At 52.8% G+C, this 25,252-nt stretch overlaps 1 protein-coding gene across 2 annotated transcripts in view; it reads right to left on the reverse strand.

Annotated features, from left to right (window-relative positions):
* WSCD1 (WSC domain containing 1) overlaps nt 1-16,744 on the reverse strand; it is a 49,506-nt gene extending 32,762 nt beyond the window's left edge. The window contains exon 1 of one of the 2 annotated variants that reach the window (XM_082370681.1): nt 9,610-16,744. The gene's annotated coding sequence lies outside the window, so the exon portion shown is untranslated. Of the gene's footprint in view, nt 1-8,261; nt 8,526-9,609 lie in introns of those variants that run through there. The other variant, XM_082370680.1, reaches the window with a different exon arrangement.
* Between the last annotated feature and the right edge of the window lie 8,508 nt (nt 16,745-25,252).

The following is a 25,252-nucleotide window of genomic DNA, read 5'->3' on the forward strand; positions in this document are numbered from 1 at the left end:
TTCTGCAGACGTGGGTCGGTTTTAACACAGGAGAGGGCACACGGGGAGAGAGTGGGCTTGCATAGTCTTTCCAGGCTTCCTGAAGGCAGGAGGCCAGGGCAGGAGAGTGCCCCAGGCCATGCACCTGCCAAACGGGGCTGGGCACCTGGTGAGGTGAAGGGGGGAGGGCTCTCAGAGCAGCCTTCCCGGGTGCCCCTCTGCTCCCCAGGACTCAGCTCTCACGCTGGGCTTTGGTTTCCTTTGGCGGCGCCTCTGAAGTCCACTGTCAGGGGTTCGCAGAGGGTCCCGCAGCTGCTGTGAGCCGGGCTGCTGGGTGAGGACGGCCCTTAACACAAGGACAGGCTTGTCCCGGGGAGAAAGACTCCTAGGAGCGTGACTAAGCCGCTGCCTGTAACAAGGCCCGGTACCCCCGCCAGGGCCCCACGGCCCCTCAATGGCTGCTCTGTGCCCTACGGACGGCGGCTGGGTGTGAGAGGAAAGACAACGTTTGGGCTCTTGTGGCCTGGCATTCCGGGTCCTGGGAGGGGCCCAGACCAGCATGGCCCTTTCTGATTCAACGCTGAGAGCTGCCAGGTTCTGAGGCTTCGGGGGAGGGCAGGATCTGGGAATATGGGGGTCCGGTGGGTCCTTTAGGCTGGGGCAGGGGTGGCTGGCTAGGGAATCAGCAAATGAAGGTGGAATTAAACCCTGAGTCTGGGAGCCCTTCCAGACGGGTCTCCAGAGCTTTTATTTCCTCTCTAAGCTGATGTGTGCCAGGCCCACCCCAGCCAGCCTCGTCAGATTTGTAGAACCGCAGAGAAAATCCCAAGAAATCCTGACTGATCTCCCTGCCTCTAGCTTTGGCCCCTCCAATCCATCCTCTGCAAGGCTGCCAGGGTGATCCTACTAACACACAAATCTGATCATGGCTCTCCCCTGCTTAAAACCCTTTTCAATAGCTCCCCATGGCTTTGGGATAAACTCCAAGCTCCTTAGCATGACATACAAGGCCCCCTTCCTGATCCAGTCCAACCAGCTCATCTCTCGCCAGGCCCTTTCCTTCTGCTTCCCCATGACGTGTGCACATGTGCATGTACACACACACACACACACACACACACACACAGAGTCCAGCAGAGCAACCACACAGCGCATCTGCCCTGGTGCCTTTGTACACAATGCATCTGATGTCTTTTTCTCCCTCTTTGCCTGGTGAATCCTTGTGAATCTTCCAAGAATCAGCCCAGGTGCCACTTCCTCCGAGAAGCTCTCCCTGACCACCACCCACCCACTGGTGTAGATTTCTCTGTCTTCCCACAGCCCGTGCTGACCCCCATCCCAGCATTCACCACGCCGAGATGATTTTAATTGTCCCTGTACTTGTCAATCATCCTTGCAGGACTGCGACTGACTCAAGACTAGAGGTCATGCCCTATGCATCTTAGTAACCCTGGCCCCCAGCATGAGCCCCAGAAGCATAGATGCTCAGCCATCTCTGTTTCTGAACACATTTTTTAAAAATGAACGAGAAGATACATTGATAGGCGAATCATGATATCAGAAACCGCCTCCTGTGGGGGTCAGGGCAATGAAATCTCAAATTCCCGTTATCCAGAGCTGTGGGAGCCTCGCCGGAAACACGGGAGATGGAGTAATACGTAAGCACAAAGGACACAGCTTCACCACTTCAGGTCGTACAGATACATGGAAATTAATAAGGGTGCCTGAGCTTTATATGTTATCCTTCCTGTGTCGTCATTCTAGGAAAAGAGGTTTCTGAATCTGCTTGCAAAAGGCTTCTGGTTACAAGATCGGGATTCTATCAGTGAAAAATCCTATAAAACTAAAATATAAGGGGAGAGAGGATGCCTGCTGTGGGAAGAAGGTTCTGATGAGATGGAGCCAAAAGGTGGGCAATGGATCAGAAGTTCAGAATTTTGAAGCCAAGACCCAGCCAGAATTCCATACGCATTTGTATACAGGCTCTGGGAGCACACTACAAAGGACACGGTGGGATGGGGCACTGTCAGGGCTGATCGCACCCAGGTTCCCCAAGCGCCCCCTCCAAGTCCTCTCTAGAGCCACCCCTTCCCAGAGGGGCCTCTCCTGGTCTGGGGAGGTGGGCACTGGACGTGGGGGCAGGGGGCAGCTACTTTCACGCCAGCGCTCAACGACCCTGGCCTCCTATAAGGCAGGCCGCCACTCTGAACTTCTAACATCGCGAAGCCGATTCCCAGCCCGGAACACCTGCCACATCAGGAACCCGTCCCCCTGCCCAGACTTCCACCCCACTTCCCACTGATATTACATTTGTCAGTCGTCCCCCACTCTCTGCCACGCCCTCCCCCAGGGCACAGATGACACCCGATTTCTCACCACATCCCCAGATCCTAGCACACATCCGGCAGGGCAGTGCCCGTAAAAATGTTTGTTGAGTGACTGAACCTGAAAGAGGCCTGGGGTGGGGGTGGGGGGCTGGGCCACGTGCAGAATCTGCACAAGGCTCACAGCCAAGCCACAAGGCAGCTGCGCAGCAGAAACAGCCAGCACCTGGGGGGCGTATGTAGCCGCTGCCCGTCAGCTGTGCCGGCTGTACCCCAAAGCCACGAGGCCCTCCATGAGAGCAAATCCACCTTGAGCAAGTCACTGCACAGGGCAGAGCCTCGGGCTCCTCATCTGTTAAATGGGGGTAAATAGGCATTGTCGTGGGATCGAATCAGGGAGTAAACCTTCTGTTACCTACAGCCTTCAGCTTACAAGTGCAAAAGAGGCCAACATGGAGACGCTGGAGGAGAGGCCTGCAGCAGCTGAGCTGTGGGGGGAATCAGCCACCCACACCTCCTCTCAGCCTCCAACTCCCTGGGGTGGGCGCACTATCCCAGTCTTACTTGAAGCTGCCCCCATGCTAAGACAGCTGTCAGCAATTGCTTGCTTTTTCAATGCCACCATTTACAAAGCACTTGCAGCGTTGAATAATCCGGCTAGACTGGGTTGTGTATTTCACCTGCACCATGTCATTTACTCCCATATCCCGCCGAGGCAGATGCCCTGATCACCCCCATCTGAGGGCCCAGGTCTCTAAAGCTCAGCTGGGTGAAGTGCCTTGGCCAAGGCCAGACAAACCAGGACTAGAATTCAGACCTGGCTCCCTGCTCCCAGAGCCCACCCCATGCCCACTAAGCTTCCCGCCTCTCTCCCCACACCAGCTTCACATGAGGCAAGGTTGATTCCTGAAAGGGGTTTAGTGTGCCTCCATCACCACCTTTTTGAAAACATGCCAGGATGAAGCTCCCAGACATGGCGCCTCACACAGTGTCACCACCCCCCCCACCCCCCGCCCCTGTCAGACCTCCCAGATGCTGCCATGCGGTTAGTGTACCAGCCTCCTGGGCCCCTCCCCTCCTTGCAGGTCTGGACCATTTTTCCCCAAGGCATGCTTCCCATGTGACACCTCCTGTCTGGGAATCATGCAAAGTGCTTCAGGGGAACGATGGGGGGCAGGGGGCCCACCCTTACCTGAGGCTCCGGCCTTGTCGGGAGGGAGGCGGCACCAGGGAGGCACTGGGCCTCAGGCTGGACAAAGGTGGACACCAGCTGCCCTGCCTGGTGGCCTTCCAGAGGCCCAAGTGTCACCCCAGAGGAGACCAGGGCCCAGGGGAGGGAGCCCCTCAGTTTCTTCCCAGGAATGAGACGAGAATATTGGGACAGAGGGGCTTCTGGGGGTCTCAGGTGGGGACTTAGACAACTTGAGCCCTTGGCTGTTACTTTGTTGTTATCTGGGCCCCGGGTGGCAGCTGTGGCTCAGCCTGAGGGGGCGAGGGTTGGGCAGATGGCACCAGGCTGGGGTTTCCAAGGGACTGAACAGGAGAGGGGTGGCGACAGCTGGGAGAGGAGAGAAGGCAGACCCTAGGGCCTGGGGGCTGGAGAAAGAGGTCAGAGACGGCCTCGGCCGGACCAGTGGCCACTGGGGTTCAGTCATGTGACTCTATCACTCCCCCACCCCCCGCCAGAGAGAACAGGCAGGTGAGGGGAGAACAACACCAGCTGCCCCAGAAGCATTCCGGCCACTGCGGCCAGTGCAGGGAGGGCTGCAAACCTCTGGGGATCCAGAGCGTGCGCTCTTAGCAGGGTGAGAGCCCTAGGCTCAAGGAACGGGGACCGACATGTTGCTCCCCAGGCAAGGAGACGGGCATTCGTGGTCTAGCAGTTCGGAGCCCCAGCCTGCATGATCGGCAGCTGCGGTCGGGGCAGGCGGGGGTCTCAGCCTCAGGACCTCGGCAAAGCCACACCGGGGAGCCTCCAGCTGGGCTCAGTGCTCTGAATTAGCCCTCCCCTGTCTCTTCCCACCCTCAACCCCTGCCTCTGCCCTGCTCAGGCTCAGTGCCTGTCATCTGGACCCCGCCCCCTCTCCGAGACGCTGTCCCCTCCCAGCATCCTAACAAAGAGATCTTTCTAACACCAAGAACTAGCAATGCTATAGCCTGCAATGGCTCCCCAGGACTCAGATGACCAAGTTCAAGTGCCTCGGCCTGGCATTCAGTGGCCCTTCCTGGTTCAGTCTCCCAGCAACTTCCTTTCAATATTCCTTCCAGAACTCGACGCCCCACTGGCCAGCGTGCGATGCTTCATGCCCCCTTACACATACTCTTCCGTCGGCCAGGGATGCCAACGTGGGCCCCATCTTGTGGTTCTGAAAGGCTTTGTGGCTACCAAGGCTCAGGTCTAATGCCACCCCCTCCAAGAAGCCTTCCTGATCCCCGGAGCAGAGCCACTCCCCAGCGCTCGACGGCGAGGCTGGATGCTCTGGGCGACGTGTCCTGCCTTGAGTCCCGGCTACGCTGCCCACTTCTCCTCCCAGCCTATGAGCCCCTCACAGACACAGGCAGTGCCTCTGTCCACCTCTGGGTGGGGCACAGGGCAGACCCCAGAAATCTGTGCCCACTGGCTACCCTCCAAGGCTCAGGGCCATGCTGCCCTCATCCCAGGGTCCCACGCCTCTGGGTCTTGGAGATTCAGAAAGAGAGCAAAGGGCCCACTAAATATAGATCTGCTGGGCCCTGGGGTGGGACAAGTTCTGGGAAATGGGAATGGGGTGGGGTCCCTGCCTTTGAGGAGGCAAATTTTTGATCTTCTGAACTTCAGAACTTTAAAGGTCCAAAATAAGAAATATTGCTAAAACGGTATAAAACATAATAGTAAGGTTGAAACTCCATTCAGTGCAAAGGAGGTGGGGTGAGGGGGGAATCCTCCAGCAAACCCAGTGCTGGGGTTCATATAAATAAGAATAAATCTTTATGTACCACATTAGAGATTGCAAGGTACTTTCACACACTCTCAAGTGTGCTGAATGCATCAACAGATAATCAAATGAATAACTGATCTTCCCATAAACTCGTGAAGTCAAATCATTATCATCTCCATCGTGGAGATGCAGAATTTGAGGCAGACAGAGGGCAAATATACTTGACCAAAGACAGCTATTGCTAGACTGAACTCAAGTTTTCGGATTCCAGGTCTGTGGCATCATCTACCATATCACATGGTCTTCATCTGTTCAACTCCAGGGGTGGAGATTCCTCCAGGCACCCCTCTAGGGGCCGGGGCTGCAAAGAAAGACAGAATACCACCAAATGCACTAAAAGGCATTTTGCCGTTTTAGTTGGTTGATCTGGAGCCCAACCCACTCTTGCAAGAGCCAATCACAGACACTTTTAAGCTATCTCTGGGCCACCTCTTTAGTAGAACCTGATTTTGTTCATGTGTTCGTATGTTTCTCCCATTGAGTGGCAAACTCTCGAGGTTGGTCCAAACCCCACTGAGTGATTTGGATAAATCTGGGCAAGTGGGTGGAGTACCCAGCCAAAGTGAACCTCGCCCTTCTCTGGCTCTGTGCCCGCCGTGCCTCAGGTCACTGGGATGGGGGACTTACGCCGGGGTGGGCCTTCCTGTCCTCAGTACCCTCCTGGCTCCCTCATGAGTTTCCAGGAGCAAGAAAAAGAGAATCAAAGTGGAGGAGGAAAGCCTTAACAGCTACCAAGAGGCACACAGTGTTCTATGATGTACACAATTAATTCACCCCATTCTTCCAACTACTCTCACGTCCGCATTGGGAGATAGAGTTCCTCCCTAAATACGTTCTCCAAAAGTGCCACTCTTCCAACAACTTTCCAGGTGATACGTCAACATGCTGTTTATTAAAACCACGAGGAAGAGAGATTAAAAGCCGCAGTGTGAAAAGAGGCCCAGGGAGAAGGTAGTCCAAAGCCACGTTCAAGCACTCACTCCTCAGATGAGCAGGGCTTGCCTCCAACCCAGTTCTGCCCCTGCTGGTGGGTCTGATCATCACTCACATCCTATGGATAAAGACCCCGAAGGTCTAAACACTGAGCTTTGCCCTGGCCTCTGTGTAGCTCCGGAGGGAGAGTCCGGGGCACTGGTCTCACTACGGCTGACTGGGGTCTGAGCCGGATAGGATCGCAAGCTGGGCGTGTCTACAAAGAGAAACACGCCCTCCTGAGAGGCGCTGCTCAGACATGGTTCAGTCCTGGTCTAGAGGCTCTGGGTTGCCTGTTCAGGCAGACTCTACAGGGAAGCGGCTCTGCAACTCACTGCCCAGCGCTCAGAGGCTCAAGCTTTAGCAGCCGACCAACTGGTGGCCCACGATATCCACTTCTGCCTGGTTAGGCAGACAGGAGGCAAGGGGCAGGGGTCTGGCCTTCTGCCTAATCCTAGCATCGCTTCACTCCTAGCCAGACATGCTGTAGGCCACAGGACAGTGCCCCACAGGGCTCCAGCGCCCACTGAATAAGGGATCCCCTCCCCCCAAAATAAGGCATTCTTCCAGAGGAGCTGCGGTAATGGTCCTGCTGAAGACAGGGGGATGCAGCTGCAGGTGAGGGCCAGGGGGCCTCTCCTGGGGGGAGATGAGGCTGCCGGGCTCGGCGCACCAGCCCCGCTGCCTGCCACTCTTCCTTCAGCAAGTGTGCATCAGAGATGAACACGGCTACTCCTCCCCATGGAACTGCTGGGCTCTGATGGCCCACCGGGGCACCTTCTCCAAGGGACTGGTGAGGCCAGAGCTAAGGGTATGGCGTGTGGGTAGTGAGGGGAATACTCGAGGGAAACCTCCCCGCTGCCCTCTCTCCAGCCCTTGCAACCAGCAGGCAGGGGCGGCTGCAGGCAGAGCGGAGCCAGCCAGCTTTCTGCCTCCTGTATTCCACTCGCCACTAGCCCTCACTCTCTGTGCCCGATAACCTAGGCTATTCAGAGGAGTAAAGAAAAGCACCCCCCCCCAACTCCTGATCCCAACCACGGCGTCCCAACATGGGATAACCCAAGCACTCCATAAACTGAAGCATGCCCTTCCAGCGGCAAGAGGGAGGACAGCGTCTACCACTGTTAGAAAAGTAGAGAAGAGTTCCGAGTCTGTCCATCTCGGGAGCAGGTGGGGAGCAGGCGAGCGTGGGCAGCAGCGGGATCCCAGGGCAGGACGGGGGTGGGGGGGCTGAAACCCTTACAACCAGCCCTCCCACTGCTCAGAGAAGGGTCAGAGGTCTCTCTCTCCGCCCCCGCCTCCCCACGGGCAAGCCAGCACCCAGCAGGCATCAGCCGTGGGCACAGATGCTCAGGAAAACAGACACCCGGGAGGTTGGTCACCCTGAGGCAGAAGACCCCCTGGAGGCTTCCCATGAGAAACGAAAAACGCAATTAGTAGCCTCCAGTCGTGAGTTCCCGTCTACTCTTAGGAAAATGCAGAGCTCCACCTGGAGTAATTTTCTGGACGAAATACGTGCGTTTCGCCTTTGCCCGTGCCTCAAGTTCACCAAGAGACAGAGAAAACCCTCCGCTGACCGGAAGCCTGGCGTGGTGGCGGAACGAGAGGGAGCTGCCGCTGGTAAACGTCTCCTCTTAGAAGAGGCAGTGTGCACCCCCAAAGCCTGCCCTCGCCCCCTCCCCGGATCCACGGCTCCCTCCGGGGAGACGGACGGTCTCTGAGGATTCCAGGAGGCGGGCGCGGCTTGGGAAACTGCTTTGCGCACCCCCGCCCCATCCCGCTCGTGCCGAAGCTGCCCCCACCCCGGCTCCACGCGCACACACTCCCGGGCGAAGCCGCCGTGGCCCCGCGAGAGGCGCCCCCCGCCAGCGCGCCCCGGAGCCGGAGCAGGTGCAGCCCCGCCGCGCTCCCGGCCGCGTCTACACAAACTTGTTGGCCCGCGGCTGGGGGAACCCTGCCCGCAGCCCGCGCGGGGGTCCCGGCTGGGGCACCCGGAGATCGCACTCACCCCGCGATCGCGGCCAGCTGGGGCGGCCGCTCCGGCGGCCACGCGCCCGCCTCCCAGGGGCGCCGAGCCCGCAACCCCGCAGTGCCCGGAGCCTTGGCGCCCTCGGTGCCCGCACGCCCCCGGGCGGCCCGCGGCGAGGAGCGGCCCGACGCGCCCCGGGCACAGGGCGCCGCCACCTGGCTCTCTGGGCTGCGGACGTCCGGGCTGAGCCGCGGCGGCGGAGCAAGCGGGCGCCGAGCGGGCGGCGGGCGACGGGCGGCGGGCGAGCGGGCGCCCGGCTCTGCACATGCTCACTCGCGCGGCCCGGGGACAGCGGCCGGCCGCCGCCGCCGGGTCCTAGAGGCGACCGTCCTGCCGCCGCCCGTGGGAGGGGTCGCGGCTGGCGGGGCGGGGCGGCGCCCACCCCCGGCCCGGGTCCTGCGGACCAGCCCACCTGGCGCTGTCACTCGCGCTGCTGGGGAACAGAGACGCTGACACTCACTCCCATACACACACACACACACACACACACACACACACACACACAGCCTCGCTCTCAGTAAAATACACACACTGGGCGAATGCATTGGCGCTCACACCAACACGCGTCTACACAAACACACAGGGCACTGCCACACAGGGGAGCACGCCGCCACACTCGCTCAAACCCTCGGGGACACACGCACACTGATTCAAACACACTGAATCACTGCTTCACAGACACCCTGACACCTACACTCACACACACACACACACACTGGGCTCTGTGTTGCTGGGGCACTGTGACAGGCACACCTGTACCTCCAGCCACCCAGTTTGTAGCGCTCTGATACCAACTCACAGAAGCAGACACACATTGGGTCACTGTCCCATGCAGAGCTAGACACTGACACCCACATCCTTGTGCATGCACACACAAACGCACACACACACCGCTGTCTGAGACAGTCGCCCACAGAATCACTACCCCACAGACAAATACACTGACACCGTCTCCTATGCCTACACACTCAGGACTCTACCACCAGCTACTACACTGCCCCACACAGACCTACGGTGACAAATCCACACCTAGGTATAGCCGCCCATGCACCGGCATCCACTGACAGACACACTGTTGTACAGACAGTCATACTGGGCATTGGCCTGCAGGCACACACACAGACACACACACACACTGAGGCGGACAGGCGCTGATACAGACACACAGGTGTACAACCAGACTGCTATACACAATCCCCTTCTTAAAATAATGGCTGGATCCAACCTTGAGGATTTCCCCTCCACGCCCCACCCCTGCTCCTCGGAAGCCCCCAAGCCACAGTGCTACCCCTGCCCTGCCAGGTGCATCAGTGGCCCCTGTCCTCACCCAGGGCTGGCTGCTGAGTTGCTCCGGAGGCTGAGGACCAGCAGAGGCTGCCCGGGCAGGATGCGATGGCATGGCTCTAAACCCGGCTTCCTGAAAGGGAGTTTCATGCCTCCGACTCCCGCTAGGGGCAGCGCAGCTTGGCAAGGCTCAGAGGAGCCCATTTTCAACAGGTGGAGGGCGGGCAGGGAGAGGATTAGCCTGGAGACCAGTTGGAGCCCTGCTTTATGTAGGTCAGTCAAGTGGCACCCAGAAGGGAAAGGGATGTGCTTAAGTTTGTCAGGCCAAGTGCCGGAATTAGGAGAATCAGCCCCCCTCCCTGGGACGAAGGTGGGGAGCTCTGGAGTCCTTGGGGGAACTGGGAGAGGGCACAGGGAGTGCGGGGTGTTACTGGCTTGCGGAAAAGCCCCCATGCATGTCCCTTTCAGAGTGTGAATAGGTGTGTTGCTATTATTACCAACAACAATAACCCACTGTACATTTTTGATTTTTGAAGCCCTCTCCAGGACCAGCTACATAATTTGTGGGACCCAATGCAAAATGAAAATGTGGGCCCTTTGATCAAGAATGAGTAAGAACTTCAAGAAACAAGAACAGAACATTGAACCCAGTGCAGAACCCTTCTGAGCACGGGCCCCATGCCCTGCGCAGCTCTTGTGCTGGTGAAGCTGGCCCTAACTCTTTCGTGCCCGTGGTCTTACTTAAAACTCACAATAAGTGGTGTGTGCCTTCACCATCTTTATCTGCAAATTAGAGAAAATACACCCATTCTTGGGCTTTTGTGACAATCAAATAAAATGCCTGGTGAGTTCATAGCACACTGTCTGCCGCAGGGTACACAAGTAACACCTTTTAGTAAACATGATACGAAGAGCTTTCTCCCAAGGCTTTGCTACAATCCAGAAATACCACCTGTGCAATGCTCTCTCGATCCACAGGCTTGTGGTGACTCCTTGTCCTCCAAATGTCACCTCCTCAGAGGCCTGCCCAGACGTCCCAGCTGAAGCACCCGCCTCTCTGTCCAGTTCCCAGGCTGCATAAAGCATACCGCCCCACCCTCACCTTGTGGATTTATTTGATTATTGTCTGTCTTCTCTTCCCAGCCCCCTCTCAGCCCCCACAAAGCCACGCGAATTTCTATCTCATTCAGAACTGTTTCCTTCGTGCCAAGCTTATTCTGGGCACATCGGCATGCCCACTAAATATTTATTAAATAAATAATTAATTGTTTTTTTAAAAAAAATGCAATGTACCTAGCATGACATATTTTTAATGAACTCAAGCATGTTCCCAGTGGTCACCATGTGTCTTCCCGAGAACTCAGAGACTGCTTCCTCCTGCTCGGGTCCACAGACAGATCCATGATTGTGTTGGGCCATCTTACAATGGCCCAGCGGGTTCTACTGACCATCAGGGAGACCAGGAGGGAGAGTGTGGAGGGCTCATGGAACCGCGTCCCCCTGCCAGGGGCCTGTGGTGGGAGACGGAAGCAGGTGCCCCTCCAATACCCGCGAGCGCCTGCATCCGGCGTCCTCCTCCTTTGACCACCTAGCTCTTGGCTGCTGCTGCATCAATATGCTGGCAGGGTGGCACGGACGTGACTGTCCCAGAGTCGCCTGTGAAGGTTGCCTTTCACTCCTGGTGGAACCCTGCTTCATTGGAGCAAGCATCGTTCAGAGACCTAGAGAACCACTGGCAACATCTGAAAAGAAGGGGATGCAGTTTCTTCCTTCTTCCTTTGCTTTCTTCCCCTGTAGTAGTGCTGTGACTTACTGGTGCCCCCTCCGTGCACTCAGACCTGCAGCTGGCTTCAACACGTTGCTGTGCTGCCTATTTAGTTGCTGTCTCCCCTGAGTACTGCAGAGACTTAAATATGCCTTTGTGAAGACGCCAGCCGCACAGATGGTAATTGTCCCCCCTGCTGAGCTGTGCCTGCAGATACCAGACCAGGCTGGGGGAGGGCGGGAATCTGTACCTTCCCGGGAGGGAGGACTGGTCTGGTCTGGTCTAGGAGCATCTGGACTTCCTAGGCATGGACCAGAGGTGCCCTGAAAGTTTCAGGAATTCAGAGGTAGCGGAGAGAGACTGGGATTAGAACGGGGAGGAAGGCTGAGTTTCTTTTCTGACTAGACCAGAAGAGGCTGTGTGGCCTCATGCAAAACCTACCTTTCTGTGTCCTGGTTTGCCTTTCTGTAAAATGGGCAGGTTGTCTAATTGATCTTCAAGGGCCTTTCTTTAAGAGAGGCAGGGGAACGAAATGAGGGTGCTTTGAGGTCAGTTCTGCTTCTCTAGTTGGGCAAATTCAATCATTTTCCCCAGGTGTAGTTTTTTTAGTCTGCAAAATGGGGAAAGGGTCTTCCTTCCAGTACAGAGTTCCTGGCACACGGTATGTATTCAGGAAGTGACCGCAAGGATGATTCTTCCAGCTGCTGGCAGTTATGACGACAACTCCAACTGGCTCTGGTGTGGGGTCTGGTGTGGCAGGTGCTGGCAAAGAGTTTGTGGGATCCAGATGAGAACTGCCTGACCCCGCCACCCCTCGTATCTGCACAGAGGCAGCAGCGAGCTGGGGCTGAGGAACAGAAAGCACTGAGGCACTGCCAGCCGAGCGCAGAAGTGTGCTGGGTTAGACACAGAGCTTCTGGGCTCAGTCATCAGCTGGAAGGTGTAGGGGTGCAGGGGCTGCAAGTAGACTCTGGTGGAGAAGGTGGCAGAGTGGACCCCGGCTCTGCTCCTCCTGCCTGCCTGGTGTGCACGTGTGTGCTTAACAGAAGAAACACCTCATCTTTGTTCCATTTTTATGAACTTCCCTGGAAGTCGTTCATCAAAGACCTTGAACTTGCAAGCTGTCATTTCAGTGAAGCTGCTGGGGCACCTCAAGCAGATGGCAGTGATTAAAGAGGAGATGGGTTCACTTTAATAAACTTCTTATTTTGGAGGAACTTTAGATTTCCAGAAAAGTTGCAAAGATAGCAGAGCATTCGTGTGGACCCCTCACTCAAGTTTTCCCCATTGTTAACATCTTATATGACCAGGGTACCTTTGTCAAAGCTGAGAAATTCACATAGGCACACTGCTATTGACCAGATTCCAGACTTCATTTGTATGTCACCAGTTTTTGCATTCATGTCCTCTTTCTGTTCCAGGATCCACTCCAGGGTCCAGGTTACCACATTACGTTCAGTTATCCCACCTCCCCAGTCTCTTCTGCTCTGTGACAGTTACTCATTCTTTCCTTGCCTTTCCTGAGAAGTACAGGCCAGGTATCCTGTGGAACGTCCAGGAGGCTCATTTCAAACAACTAAACTAGAGGAGTTTTTAAACCTGGTGACATCATGTGACTAATGACGCTGTCTCTGTGTGTGAGCCTACTGACCAAGATCCATTAAGAGAGACCTGGTCAGCATCCTAAGGAAAGGAGACAAGAAAGAGAGGCCACCATGGAAGAAATTCCAACAGCATAGAGGTTGTCAGATGGCTAGTGGCTGAAATGAAATTCTGGAGGAAACATAATGTCAAGTTCCAAGTTCCAAATGTAATAATGGCCGATTCCCAGAGGCGCACCTGATATGCAGGGTCTGCTCATTACCTGTGTTCCTCCTCATCCCCGGTATCCTGACCACACAGGAAGGGTCAATGGGGAAGGAGCGCTGCTCCCCCGGAACTCCCACCTCCAGCCCTACCCCTTCCGTCCCCCACCCTGCGTGGAGTCCCAGATTCATCCACTTACCCAGTTGGTCCTCTCCCCTCACCTCAGCCTGATAGAAAACAGCACACCGATGGCGGTGGGCACAATAAAGTCTCCATAAACATCTTCATCAGGGGAAATTAATCCTTTGTTTGGAAGTATTTTTAAGAAAGAGCAACATGTTTGGTTCTTTCTGATCCCTTTCCTCTCCCTCCCCTTTGTAGGGATTTCTACTACAGCGCCTTAAACACAGCTGTGCTGCTGTGCTGGAAAGTGGAGTGGCCACTTTGGGACCATGAGATGACAAGCCAGCCCTCTATGTGGGACAGAGCACAAAGACAGAAGAGGCCTGGGTCTGAACCAATGGAGGACCCCCTTTCCTCTGGACGCGTGTTAGAAAAATAAGATCTATTTGTACAGAAACAAATCCTGCTCACTTATGCCCTTTTATGTGGTTTCTTTCCTCCAAATTGTGAGCCCTCAATATCCAGCATAGGATCAGCAAAGTCCTAATAACCAAGTCTGCTAACCAAGTGAGTGGAACTCTAAAAATCCTACAGAGTTTGAGTTTCTGCCTTCTGGAAGGTTGGGTATACAAGCAAGTGGATGAGTGGAAAGCGGGTGGAAGGGCTGTGGGTGTGCAGCTGGACGTAAGGAGTTGTGGGCAGACAGAGGGCAGATGCTCAGTAGGAAGGTTTGAATGTATAGATGGTTAGCTCCGCGAGAGCAGGGAGCTTGTTTGTCTTCAAGGTCACGGCTGTCACCAGCACCCTCCTCTCCCCTGCCCTGAATAACCTTACTGCCTAGAAGCCCAGTCACATGGTAGCCCCTCCCCTACCTTGCCCAGGTTCCCATCCACCCCTCTCCATCCTCCTCTCACATTGCCTGGCCCGTCCCCCTATAGGTCTCCCTCCGGGCGTTCCCATGCTCTCTGTCATCTCCCTCCATCAGCCTGTGTCACTCCATCTCTGGAATTTGCCCATTCTGTTTCCTTTGCCTGGAATGCCCCTCGCCTCACAATCTGTCACTCTTTCAGGGCCTGGGACAAACTCTCCCTCCTCCCTGAAGTCTTCCCAGATTTCATGTCCAAATTTAATCTCCTACCCCCATCAGTGTTCCCACAGTTTTGTGCTTGGGATAAAAGCCAGGATGGGGAAACACAGGAGCCAAGTAGGAGGAAAAAGCGTGTGTGTATATATGTGTGTGTGTCGGGGGGGGGGGTGTGTAGAACTGTTCAGAGCTTTACTGCCCCAGAAAGTACTTATGTCACCACCTGTCTGCCCCAGGGGAGCATGGCAGGAGAAGGTGCTGTCACCTAGGAAGAATCCGTGGTTTGCTGGGTCCTACGCTAGGCATTTTACGTTTGTTAATTTAAGTAATCCTCCTCCCAACCCTATGAAGTCTGTACTGTGTTAGTTCCATTTTACAGACGAGAAAACTGAGGCTCAGAAGAGTTAAGTGACTGAGCCAAAATCACACACCCAGAAAGTGGAAAACCTGAGTTGGAGCTCAGATCTGGTTGGCCTCAAAGGGACCCATTCCAGTGGGCTCTAACTTGGTCACTCATGTCCACCCACCTGTCCATCCCCCCCATGCCACCCGTGAGGCACACAGGGACAGCCTCTGGCCTCCTTCCCTTGCACAGTCATCCCAAGGCCAACACACACATGCTTGTCCTCCATCTCAGATTGTGAAGGAATTCTATGGAAAGGATGCTTGCTGAGTTGTTACTAACAGAGGACATGGCCAATGTCATTGCCAGAACCCAGGGGATCATGGGAGGGAGGGAGGGAGAGATGTTATTCTCTTAGAGGTTCTTGAGCTGTATCAAGGGATCCTCTTGGGAGAAGGAGAGAAAAGAGCTGCAGAGGAAAGGAATCCTCAGCCCTGCCCTGCATGTACCCCAGTGCCAGGTGCCCCAAGCATGCGGGCTCACCCTCAGGAGAAATCTATTCTATTACAGGACACACATGCGAGAGGAGCAAAGTCACTTGGATGAGTAAAGTGTTCCCCCATGTTTCATCTAGTTCCTTCTGCTTCCTTTTATGCGTGTTACCTGAGGGGAGCCGAGGGATAGAGGGAGCGGAAATGCACTGGATCGAGAAACTCACTGTTCTCTGGAAGTTCATCAGAGCAGACAGACTCTGCCATTCACTAATCACGTGACTGTGTGTCCTTGAGCAGCACCCTTCACCTCTCGGAGCCTCAGTTTTCTCATCTGAAAAATGGAGAGAATGAGAGTGAGAGGAGATAAGGTGTTGGGGGCGCCTCAGGCCTGTGCTTCCCGCCTTACATGCACGAAGTTAATTATTTCTTTTCCTCCCGATGTGTTCTCACAATTTGTAGTTATGTTTTCTTTTGGGTACCTATTGGGTTAATGTCTGCTTCTGAGACTAGACTTTGGAACCCGAAGGCAGAGGTCATTCTAAAGTTCATGAAGGCTGCTTCCCCAGGAGTAGGACAGAGGCTGCCATGGGGCGGGGCTTGGGAAAGATGAGAACAGTGAATGATGCTTCGAGCTCCTTCTCCATTCTTGCTTTGTCCACCCCTGCAGGGATTGTGCCTGAGGCTGGGGCATGCACTGGTGCCTGGGGCTGGGGTAGAGCGCTGGAGGGTGGTGGGTGAGGGCTGGGTGCTGGTGGGGACCTGGGGATTCGGAGACTTGTGTGTCTAATTCAGATGGGCCCTGCCAACCCTGCTTTCACCAGTTTGGGCAGCTCAGGAGAGCAAGGAATATGCTTTGGAGGAACAGGAGTAGAGATTGAGAAGACTTCAAAGAAGAAACGTTGGTGGGTGGAGGGGAAGGATACTTTAGGATGAGGAGGGGCCGGTGCAAGTCGGCAGAGACTAGGGCAGCAAACATACCTGGAGTGCTCAGGGGAAGGTGAGAAATTCTCTGTGGTTGGCAAGCAGGTGGGGGCAGGAGGCTAGAAGTGTATTAGGAAAGCCTGAGGGATTTGGCCTTTATCCTGGAGCTAGGTAACGGAGAGCCAAGGAAAGTTTTCCACCCATGGGTAGAAACAGTGGTATGGGGAAGGGAGGGGAATAGTGGGTCCTGACCATCCTGACCATCATCCCCAGGCCTGCCTGTTACCATGGCAACCAATGGCGGGGGAGCGCGTGAGAGGGATCTATCTTCCTGTTTCTATATGTATGATTTTGACCCTCAGCATCTCAGGCTGAGTCTAAGACAAATAGCCGTGGCCACCTACTCCCCTTAGAGCCCCCAGGTGAGGAGGGCGTTTCAGCACTGTCCCAGCGAGCAAACGCCTGGCTTGTGGCCTCTGTGCCCCTCCTGGCCCCCCCTCCCTGACCACCTGAGGGATGACAGGGCTCAGGTGTGCGTCAGGCTGTCTGACCAGCTTCCACCCAGTCCTGACCAGGCTCTGAGGAGCAGGGAAATGGGAAGTGACAGCAAATGCCAGGAGTCACTAAGTCTCTGTCACCTCGATTTCCAGGCAGATGCAGCAGGTGCTGAGCAAATGCGGCGCTTCACAGACACCCCTGTCCCTGCAGGAGCCGCCTGCGCCGAGCTGAGGCCTGGCCGCACCCCATGCCACCCTACCCCTCCCTCAAACTGGCCTCCCTGCCCCAGACCCTGCACCCCTGTGTCCAGCCGCAGCCCAGCCCTGGCCCGGAACCATCTTTTATACAGACAGATCTGGCTCCTCCACACCCAGCCACAAGCTGGTGGGTTTATCTTTACCCATCATCAGGACTGTCTCCTCAAAAGAAACGACCTTCCTCGGTACTTTTTAAAGATAACCTCCGTGGAGTTCCCTGGTGGCCTAGTGGTTAGGATTCCGGGCTTTCACTGCTGTGGCCCAGGTTCAGTCCCTGGTTGAGGAACTGAGATCCCGCAAGCCATGCGGCAGGGGCAAAAATAAAATAAAGATAAGCTTTGAAAGGTTTGCTTACGATAACATCCAACAATTCTGGAGCCAGACTCCCAGGAATAATTAATTATTCCATCTGTGTTCAATGTCTTTGTCTTTTTTTATTTGTACAGACAGATTGAGGGGTTTCCGGCTACCACGTCTTTCCCCAAACAGCCCTGCTTTTTGAAACAATCTAGACAGTGTCCTGTTTGTTAGATGACAGACTTTGGAAGGAATCTTTTCTGAGGGAAATACTGGAGAAAAATAATCGCATCTTACATGCAGGCATTTACAGGCTCTAAAATGCAAATCTGGCCAAGTCGCTCTCCTCCTAAGGATCCTTCAAGGCTCTGTGAGATCAGGTAGGAGCTCGTTTACCAGTCCAGTCCGGATCCAGCCAAATGTGCCATCAGCATTTTGCCAGCCTTCGCCCCAAACTTGACCTTCAGCCCCTGCATTAAATTTTCTGACTCCCCCAGGTGGGGTTAGGTGTCCCCAATCCCCACACAGATACACGTGTGCACCAACAAGCATCACACACATATCCACGCACACAGGTGCGAACACAGATACACGCACACCTGCAAACAACGCACACCTGCGCACATGAACATGTGTGGGCACGGCAGCACGTGCACACACAAGTACATGCATACACACAGATGCACATGCACACACACACACACACACACACAAATGCTTTTGTGTGTGTGTGTTTGTTTTTATCATAACGCTGATACTTGGTTCTTTCCACGGCGTGTTTGGGTCCTCCTGTACTGGACCGTCCCTCCTCCTCACCGTCAGCTCCTGACCCTCTGGCAGCAGAGAGTGCAGCGCCCGGTGAGAGACGAATGAACACACTAGGCGGTCGGGAGGCACGGCCCTGGGACTGGCTCTGCCACTGCCCTTTAGTGGGACCGTGGATGAGTCCCCATCCTTCCCTGAAGCTCGGCTCCCCACAAGGACGATGGGAGGGGTCCATGGGGACCAGGTGGGGTCGGGGGAAGCTGAGAGACCAGCCCACAATCCCCGCTGCACCCAGCACAGCTGGCACAGCCACCCAACCCAGCTTATTTATGATGCTTTTAGCTCCAAGTGGACCCATTTCCGAAGTCCTCTCCGAGATATGAATTACCTTAAAGGGCTGATTTGTATCACTGTGGTTGCACAATGCTTAACCAGAAAGCACTCCGGCCTTTCAGCAGTTTCAATCCAGGGAGAGCTATGGATTTTTTTTTCCACCCTAATTGAGCACTTCAGAAAGGGGGGGTGGGTTGAAAAACCTTCAATACGTTGCATTTTTAGGAAAAGCAATTTTGACTTATTAGGCGTTGTTGGCTTCGGAAATATGCTCGCTAATGACTTCTATTTAAATATTTTCCTCCAGCTGAGAAAAAAAATACTGTGTTAATGGATTTGACATCCCCTAGATGAGTATTTTCCCACCTTGGCCTCTGAACTTCCTTGGCCAGATCCCTCAAACAGTCAAGAGGTCCCAAGCAGGCTATGTTAAGAAAACCCCTGTCACAATTACCTGTAGAAATGATGATTTCCAGCGCCATTGGTGATCTGCTAGGTGTAAGCATAAACTTAGCTGGAATCACTGGTTTCTCAAAATCTTTCACTGGTGCCCCAACCCCTACAGGACTAAATCCAAAGATTCTAGTCTTGCACAAAAGGCCCACTCTGCCCACATCTGACACCACTATACCCACCCTGCTCCCTTTTGAACCCCAGGCAGGAAATTCTAGGTGAGCGAGTGGCCTGTGCAGGCACACACGGCCCAGCATCCAGAAGGGCTGCATCTGCTTTAAGGCTTTGCTGTTGCCATCTTGAAGTTCTTAATAATTTTTGAGCGAGGAGCCCCCATATTCTCATTTTGCGCTGGGCCTTGCAAATTATGTAGCAGATCATGCCCAGATTCACCACACTCTCCCACTCCTCTCTACCTTTTTTTTGTACAAGCTGTTTTCTCTACCAGAGGCATCAGCCTTCAGCCCAGTTCTGCCTGGTCCTTGACCATGGGATTAACCTTGGGCACGGATGCCTTGGGTATCAGAGGCAGCACAGCCCAGTGGCTTAGCGAAGCCAGAGACCAGGGTACAAATCTCAGCTCCACCACTTCTGGGTTACACGACCTTGGGCAAGCAACTTAGCTTCTCTGAGGCTTAGTTTTCCCTTCTGAAAAATGGGATCACCATTGTCCCTACTTCCCAGGTTGCTGTGAGAACTAACTTAGAGATAATCACGGAGCACTTAGAAGAGTGTCCGGTATAGTGTTCATCCCTTTGTGACTGTGATTGAATATTGATCCTCTTGTGAAGCCCTCCTTGGCTGGCCTGACTCCTTCACCTAGAGTGAGATGTCCGAGCTCCTGCGGCCTCTTCTCTTCTGTAGGACCAGTATGCCAATAGATTGCCATCTGTCACAATAGTTTACAAACACTTCTGTTTGCAAGCGTCAGGAACTGACTCAAGCTAGCTTAGGCAAAAAGATGGGCTGGTTGTAAGTATAGGGGGGTGTCTCACAGAACCCCCAGGGCAAGAATGGAGCTAAGCCTCAGGAAGTCCTGGAATATAAACTTGAAAACATACCAAGAACCCATTTTCCCTATTTTACTTCTGCTTTTATCTCAGTATTGGCCTCACTCCTATCTCTCTCTCCCTCTCTATCTCTCTCTTTCTCTCTCTCTCTGCAGACCAGCATCTTCCTCAACTTAGCCATGAGGTAGAAAAGTATTACCTGACAGCATCTAAACTGTCCATGGTTCTAGCCATGGGAAGGCTGGGCCGTTCCTGATTCAGTTTCACAGTTCTGCGGACACAGCCCCAGCTGGCCCCTCCAGGGTCAGGCTCATGAGTGGAGCCCAAACTACGGGATGATTTTACACTCCAGAGTGGCCTACTCCTTTCACACCTGTCTACCACACATGTCTATCTTTCCTGAAAGGGCCATAAAGGATCCCTAAAGGCCATGTGTTTCTCAGCTTTGCCTCTCCTCCAGCCTGGTGCCTGGAGCCTAAATTGTCGTTGAGTAAAGGAAGGCGCGAATGGTAGGGGAGAGGCTTGCATTTCCAGCCTCGAGCACCATGCACTCGCACAGCTATTCTGTCCCCTGCAGGGACTTAGTAAAGGAGCCTGTCCTAGAACCAAAAGCATCCCAGGCGGGCAATTCATCCGAGGGGCGCTGCAGAGCCTGCCCTCCGGCCCCACACACCCAGGCAGGGCTTTGCCTGTTCCCCAGCCTGCGTCCAGAGCAGCTCCTGCCGCCTTCTCCTGCTTGCGCCCGAAACAAAGCAGGGCTTGGTCTTCTTGAATATGCAGTGTGCAGCTTCAGGATTTACGTTGATTTCTGCAGGAGGGAACCTGCTCACTCAACAGATTCTATACTCCCAGAAATTATTAAAGGAGCAGAATTAAATTCACAGGGCTCAGAGGTCAGGGAACACTGGAAACAAGGCAATCCCAGCAGAACCTTCGCTAATTGCCACATTCGAATGTGCTGGAAGAGCAGAAATGCCGCTGAATTATTTACTGGGGTCTTAATATCAAAGCAAATCACAGAGAATCTGCTCCACGGCCAGTGAGCCCGTGAGCTCAGGGTGTGTCGATCAGCGAATCACAGTACCTAAGGTGTCTCCGGACTGCGCACCCCCTGACCCTTACTGACTCCTGCCTGGTGAGGATGCAGAGGAAAGAAAAGAATGCGCCTATGCAGGAGTCCCCAGACTGAGCAAACCCACATACCGACTGTTGAATTCACAGCTTTCACAGGGTGCAATATACGCTCCTTCTACGACTCCAGCTTTCATGCTCCCCTTCCTGGGTCCCCATCTCGAAGAACGGTGTCAGATGGGAATGCTTGGTGTCCATGTGGAAGACTTTTCCAGAACTCCCTTCTGGTCTCTCTTTGTCTCTTCGTCCTCTTGGGAGTGAGCTGGCCCCAGCAGGTGGGATTGTGCTGCTCTCCCCCTGCAGGGGGACAGCCTGCATCGGTCCAGCCAGCAGACCGGAAGTCATACCCTTCAGCCTGGCTGATGCAGGAGTGAGAAAAGATTTGTGGGCCTCCATCTTTATTCTTTGTTGGCTCACCTTGTTCAAAACTTAGGTAGGGAACAGTGATGCCAGTTCTTAGAGGGGGCCCGGAGCCTCCAGTGTTTGTTGCATGCATCAGGTCACCCTCCAAAGCCAATATGCCACTTGGCCTGGGACACAACCTTCCTGCTCACCCCAGAACTGTTAAAAGATGCCACACAACTGTAAAAGCAAACAAACAAACAGACAAACCCATTTGGCCTAATCTAAGCTTCTAGAAACCACCAAGGTCAAAATGCCCTGTCCATACACAGAAGCCCAAGGTCACAGCAGGCTCTGGCTGCCCCAAACCCTTTCTATGTATGCATTTGGCTTTCTGAATTCCATTCTCTTGTTTTTATAAATTATTTTTTATTCGTTTACTTTTGGTTGCATTGAGTCTTCATTGCTGCGTGCAGGCTTTCTCTACTTGCGGTGAGCGGGGGCTACTCTTTGTTGCGGTGCGCGGGCTTCTCATTGCAGTGGCTTCTCTTGTTGCAGAGCACGGACTCTAGGCACACAGGCTTCAGTAGTTGTGGCTCGTGGGCTCTAGAGCGCAGGCTCAGTAATTGTGGCGCACGGACTTAGTTGCTCCGCGGCATGTGGGATCTTCCCCGACCAGGGCTCGAACCCGTGTCGCCTGCATTGGCAGGCGGATTCTTAAGCACTGTGCCACCAGGGAAGTCCCTGAATTCCAGTCTTCTTTAAAAATAATTCCCCATTGCACCAAATATTGAGAATCTTTGAGGGGACCCCTAATAAATGGTACCCCTCCAGGTTTTGAACAAACTGAGAAATAAAATAAAAAGTAAAGACAGAGGGCCAAAATATCAGGTTTACTACTGGTTAAGATGAGGTAGAAAATGTGGCTTTAGGCCAGTTAGGCAAGTGGCTTGCTGGTACTAAACTCCCAAATCTGGCAGCTGTGTCCACCCGGACTCAGACAGTATCAGACAGACTTCCCACATGGATGGTCCTGCCCAAGTGAGGCTTAGGTCTTGGAGGAGCAGAGGAGAGCATATTTTTAAAAAAAAAAAAGACTTTAATTTTTAGAGGAGTTTTAGGTTCACAGCATAATTGAACAGAAGGCACAGAGAGTTTTCTGATACTCCCTGCCCCCTCCATATGCATAACCCCCCCCCCACTATCAACGTGCCCTATCAGAGTGGCAGGAACCTGCACTGACACAGCATTATTATCTCCCAGAGTCCATAGTTTATATTAGGGTTCACTCTTGGTATTGTACATTCTATGGGTTTGGACAAATGTATAATGACATGTTTCCACCATTATAGTATCATAAGAGTAGTTTCACTATCCTAAAAAGTCCTCTGTGTTCCGTTTACTCACTTCCCGCTTCCCCCAACCCCTGACAACCACTGATTTTTTTTACTTTCTCCATAGTTTTGCCCTCTCCGGAATGTCATATAGTTGGAATCTTACAGTATGTAGCCTTTTCAGATTGGCTTCTTTCACTTAGTCATATGCATTTAAGGTTCCTCTATGTCTTTCCATGACTTGATAGCTCATTTCTTTTCTTTTCTTTTCTTCTTCTGGTTGTGTAAACTGCTTTTTAAAAAATTGAGGTATAATCAACATATAAGATTATGTTCATTTCATGTGTACAGCATAATGATTTGATAATTGTATATATTGTGAAATGATCACTAAAGTAAGTCTAGTTAACATTGGTCACTATACATAGTCACAAAATTTTTTTCCTCGTGATGAGAGCTTTTAAGATCTACTTGTTTAACAACTTTCATATATGCAATACAGTATTTTTAACTATAGTCATTACATTACATCATTTCTTTTTTGTCCTGAATAATATTCTGTTGTCTGGATGTACCACAGTTGATTTATCCACTCACCTACTGAAGGACATCTTGGTTGCTTCTAGGTTTTGGCCATTATGAATAAAGTTGCTATAAGCATCCACGTGCAGGTTTTTGTGTAGATATAAATTGTCAACTCCTATGGGTAAATACCAAGGAGCACAATGTTAGATCATACGTTAAGTGTATGTTTAGTTTTGTAGGAAACCACCAAACTGTCTTCCAAAGTGGCTGCACCATTTTGCATGCCCACCAGCAATGAATGAGACTTTCTGTTGCTCCCGTCCTCACCAGTACTTGGTATCATATGTGTTCTGGATTTTGGCCATTGTAATCAGAGGAGAACTTTTGCCCTTTGAAGTCTGACTTGACCCCAAGAGTAAGTTTAAAGAGTAAGTTGAAAGCAGGTTGCCTCGTTAATCTTCCCAAGTTCACCCATCAGATGAGTCAGTGTGCAAGGAGGTAAAGAAAGGTCGCATGTGCTCAGCGAACACACTTACCTTCATAGCACTTATCCCAGTACTTCCTCCTTATTTTATGTCTTCATGTCTGCCTTGCACATATTAGATGCTCAATAAATTAACAAATAATCATTAAGTGGGTGAATGAATGAAAGGTAGGGACCACATCCGTCTCGTTTTCTGTTGCATCTGCAACTTTGGGCAGGGTGATTGACACAAAGATTTGCTGAGTCAGTGAATTAACAAAGCGATGCATGAATGAATCAGTGAAGGCCAGGTTCCTGTCTATTGTTGGGTTCATCCACTGTGTCCTTTGTTCCTAGCAAAGTGCCTGATACCTGGCAGGCACTCAGTGAAGTATCTGTTAAGAGAACAAATATGTGAATGAATGTATGAATGAATGAATGAATGAATAAGTATGGTGCAGAGTGAGGGAGATTAGGGTCCCGCCTGCCCAGCGGTGGTCAGCACTAACTCAAGAGTTAGGGCCACACGCCAAGAGCAAGTCCAGAGGAAGTGAGCATTAGATAGAAGATTTCTGAAAATGTTGAAGGAACTGGAGATGTGACAGTCTGTCGTCAAATGTCTTTAAACATCTGCCAGGCTGTCATGGGAGGAGGAGGTGGGTGTGCTCTGGGATCCCCAAGGAACCAGTGGAGGAAGCGTGAATAAGGCAGATTTTGGCACAATTTAAAAATGAAAAGAACCTACATGCTTTGTGCACAAATCACATACGAGGCATTCTGCAAGTTGTTGTTTAGCCTGCGTTCAGTTACATTTCACGCCTTCCTAAACCAGGTGTGATTTCCCCATGCTTAGACGCAAAGGACAATGTGACTCGCTGAAAGTCGCACAGTTATAACACGATAAACCAGGATGCAAACTCAGGACCAGCTGATTCCATAGCCTACACTGCTTAGAGGAGACCAAAAAAAAAAAAAGTGTAGGCTGCCTTGTAAGATAGTGAGTTCCCCGTCACTGGAGGTGGTCAAGTAGAGGCTTGGTCACTCACCTGGTTAAGCCAAGAGAGACTACACAAAAGAGCTGAAAGGACAGACTGAACTGGAGTCTCTCTGGTTCTCTGCCTGTGGTTTTGCCCACTCTTGTACTGGACCCACCCTAGCATCATAATTGATTTTGAGACAATGGTTTTGGTCGAACAAGCTTACTTTAAAGAAGTACTTTACCTGTCCTGTAAGCCACACCTAAGAGGCTTAGAGTGCACACCTGACATTAAGTGTAAGGATGGCAAGTAGATTTTATTTTATGTTTCAGCTTGATCCAGTTGGTAGTAGCTGCCTGGAGTGCTCTCCCATTCTAAAGCTTTGTTTAGCCTCGGTGGGAACGGTATTTTGATTGATTAGTGATGTCTGTCCTGGGAACGGGATAGTAGCTGGCAGACATTTGCCACATATATGCCAAACTTACTCCAGGACGTGCATTTGAACTCTGGAGAGCCCAAGTGGTTAATAGTGGTAAAGCCACATTCATCTAAGAAAATACCAATGTACATCGTCTTAGAGCCAGAAAAAGGATTAATTTTCAACACGAAGATTTGAAGCAGTCCATATTCCAATTCCTAAACATCACTCGACTTGCTTTTCTGTGAGCCTGTCCTTTAATTAGGAGGTTCTGCAAACACTTCAAAGCCAAGCAGTTCCCTGGCCAGCCCAGCCCAGTGGCTGTCCCTGCCAGCTCCCCAGTTCCC

This window comes from Balaenoptera borealis, assembly GCF_965194805.1.
Source record: "Balaenoptera borealis genome assembly, chromosome: 20".
NCBI classification, from domain to species: domain Eukaryota; kingdom Metazoa; phylum Chordata; class Mammalia; order Artiodactyla; family Balaenopteridae; genus Balaenoptera; species Balaenoptera borealis.